The sequence below is a fragment of the Micropterus dolomieu genome, linkage group LG17 (genome assembly GCF_021292245.1).
Source record: "Micropterus dolomieu isolate WLL.071019.BEF.003 ecotype Adirondacks linkage group LG17, ASM2129224v1, whole genome shotgun sequence".
NCBI lineage: Eukaryota > Metazoa > Chordata > Actinopteri > Centrarchiformes > Centrarchidae > Micropterus > Micropterus dolomieu.
In genome coordinates this window covers 24578557-24581369 of record NC_060166.1, presented here as the reverse complement: position 1 = coordinate 24581369, position 2813 = coordinate 24578557, and positions in this window count along the sequence as shown.

The window sequence follows — 2813 nt, the reverse complement described above, 5'->3', positions numbered from 1 at the left end:
TTGAATATACTCGAAGACGCTTCGCCTCTCCTCCAAAAGTCTTCTTCAGATGCCTTCAGATGGTTTTTAACCTTCCTTGGATGACTATGACCTGGATTTACAGACATCTTGTCATTCCTGAAACTTTAAAATCTTTAATTTGGATTAAGGGCTAATTTCTCCTCTGACTGGCAACCCATAATCTCCTTTTTTAGAGGCCCCTCATCTGACGAGATTTAAGATTGTGAGAGATATTTTAAACTATAAATTATACAGTTTTGATGGGACCTGAAGATATTCCATGTTTTATTTCTCCTTCTGTACTGATATTTGTGTGCTTACCTACCCTTTGTATTAGTTCTCCTAAATACTGTGGATTTTTGACCAGGTTTGGGATCGGGGGATGGGAGGGCGAGATGTATACATCAATGTCACATCTTTTTGGATATTCTACTAAGTGTCTTCTACTAAGTGTTCTTTAACAGCAGTTTGTGATCCTTTTCAGATTCTCTAGCAGTCGACAGAGTGAAGATCACAGCTGTCACTTCAAACACGCAATTTTCTTACAGAACAAAACTCTCAGAGAGGAATGTTGGTTGAGACCTCGGCTGGTTCAACAGACAAAAACACACGTTTAACTTTTTTTTTTTTCAGAACTGATCATTTATTCAAATCAATAGGGTACTTGGATGTGACTTGACAAGTAAAAAATCATGTAAAGTGTACTTCATTTAAAAACATTACTGTATACATTGTTTAACAGTACAATACACTATACAGTATTAAACAATATACAAGGTTGTGCAAAGAAATATGCAATAATGTCATAACAGTTACGGCTAATAATAATAATACATAACATTACAATGCTGAAAACCTGTCCACATGTGTGGAGAGGGGAAGAATGTGCAAGCCTAAGGATCAAACTGCTGCCGTCAGTCGTACTCAAATGACCCCCAGGAAAGACATTCCATTCATGATTCGAACACCATGTCACCACTGCGTGTTGTGCTCAACTTGTAACGCAAATGTGGTTTCTTTTTTACATAACATAATGAGATGTGTCCTTCTGCCTGTTATGATTTCTTTTCAGAAAAATGCTGATAACTATTTTTTAAGGGTTATGTGTAGGAACCATGGTTGTATGAGTACAGAGGGTTTAGTCAGTGTGAAACAGAGCTTAATGTTCATGTACATGTTGGTACTCAGCTGTCTGATAAGAGTTTTACTTTTAATCACAAAGAAGTGAAACATATTTCAGCAGAGGTGGAAGAAGTATTCAGATAATTTACTCCTGTCAGTATTCTAATATGAGATCACTATTACTGAAGGATGGCTGTAAGCAGCATTTTTAAAAGGTTGGTCACATTCTTTCAGTGGTGGATGAAGTATTATTTTACTTAATTATGTAAAAGTAGCAATACCACACTGTTGAAATACTCTGTTACAAGTTATACTCCTGAATTCAACATTGTACTCAAGTAAAAGTACAAACGTATTGGCATCAAAAAATACTTAAAGTACAAAAGGTAAAAATACCTACGCAGAGTGGCCCATTTCAGAATAATGTTACTGAATTATAATTATTAATACATTATCAATTTAATGGTGCCACTGGTAAATGTGGAGCTTATTTTTTACTACAGGGTAGCCTGTGAATTTCATCAATACAGTCGTATCTTTATCCATAATTATTAACACATCATATTCATATTATTAATCAGAATCAGCAAAGTAACTAAAGGCATCAAAAATTACAATATTTGCCTATATATACACATACAGACGTGCCCAAATTTGTTGGTACCCTTACAGCTCATTGAAATAATGCTTCATTCCTCCTGAGAAGTGATGAAATTAATAGCTATTTTATCATGTATACTTGCATGCCTTTGGTATGTCATAGAATAAAGCAAAGAAGCTGTGAAAAGAAATGAATTATTTCTTATTCTACAAAGATATTCTAAAATGGCCTGGACACATTTGTTGGTACCCCTTAGAAAAGATAATAAATAATTGGATTATAGTGATATTTCAAACTAATTAGTTTCTTTAATTAGTATCACACATGTCTCCAATCTTGTAATCAGTCATTCAGCCTATTTAAATGGAGAAAAGTAGTCACTGTGCTGTATCATTGTGTGCACCACACTGAACATGGACCAGAGAAAGCAAAGGAGAGAGTTGTCTGAGGAGATCAGAAAGAAAATAATAGACAAGCATGGTAAAGGTAAAGGCTACAAGACCATCTCCAAGCAGCTTGATGTTCCTGTGACAACAGTTGCAAATATTATTAAGAAGTTTAAGGTCCATGGAACTGTAGCCAACCTCCCTGGGCGCGGCCGCAAGAGGAAAATCGACCCCAGATTGAACAGAAGGATAGTGCGAATGGTAGAAAAAGAACCTAGGATAACTTCCAAAGAGATACAAGCTGAACTCCAAGGTGAAGGTACGTCAGTTTCTGATCGCACCATCCGTCGCTTTTTGAGCGAAAGTGGGCTCCATGGAAGAAGACCCAGGAGGACTCCACTTCTGAAAGAAAAACATAAAAAAGCCAGACTGGAATTTGCTAAAATGCATATTGGCAAGCCACAATCCTTCTGGGAGAATGTCCTTTGGACAGATGAGTCAAAACTGGAGCTTTTTGGCAAGTCACATCAGCTCTATGTTCACAGACGAAAAAATGAAGCTTTCAAAGAAAAGAACACCATACCTACAGTGAAACATGGAGGAGGCTCGGTTATGTTTTGGGGCTGCTTTGCTGCGCCTGGCACAGGGTGCCTTGAATCTGTGCAGGGCACAATGAAATCTCAAGACTATCAAGACATTCTGGA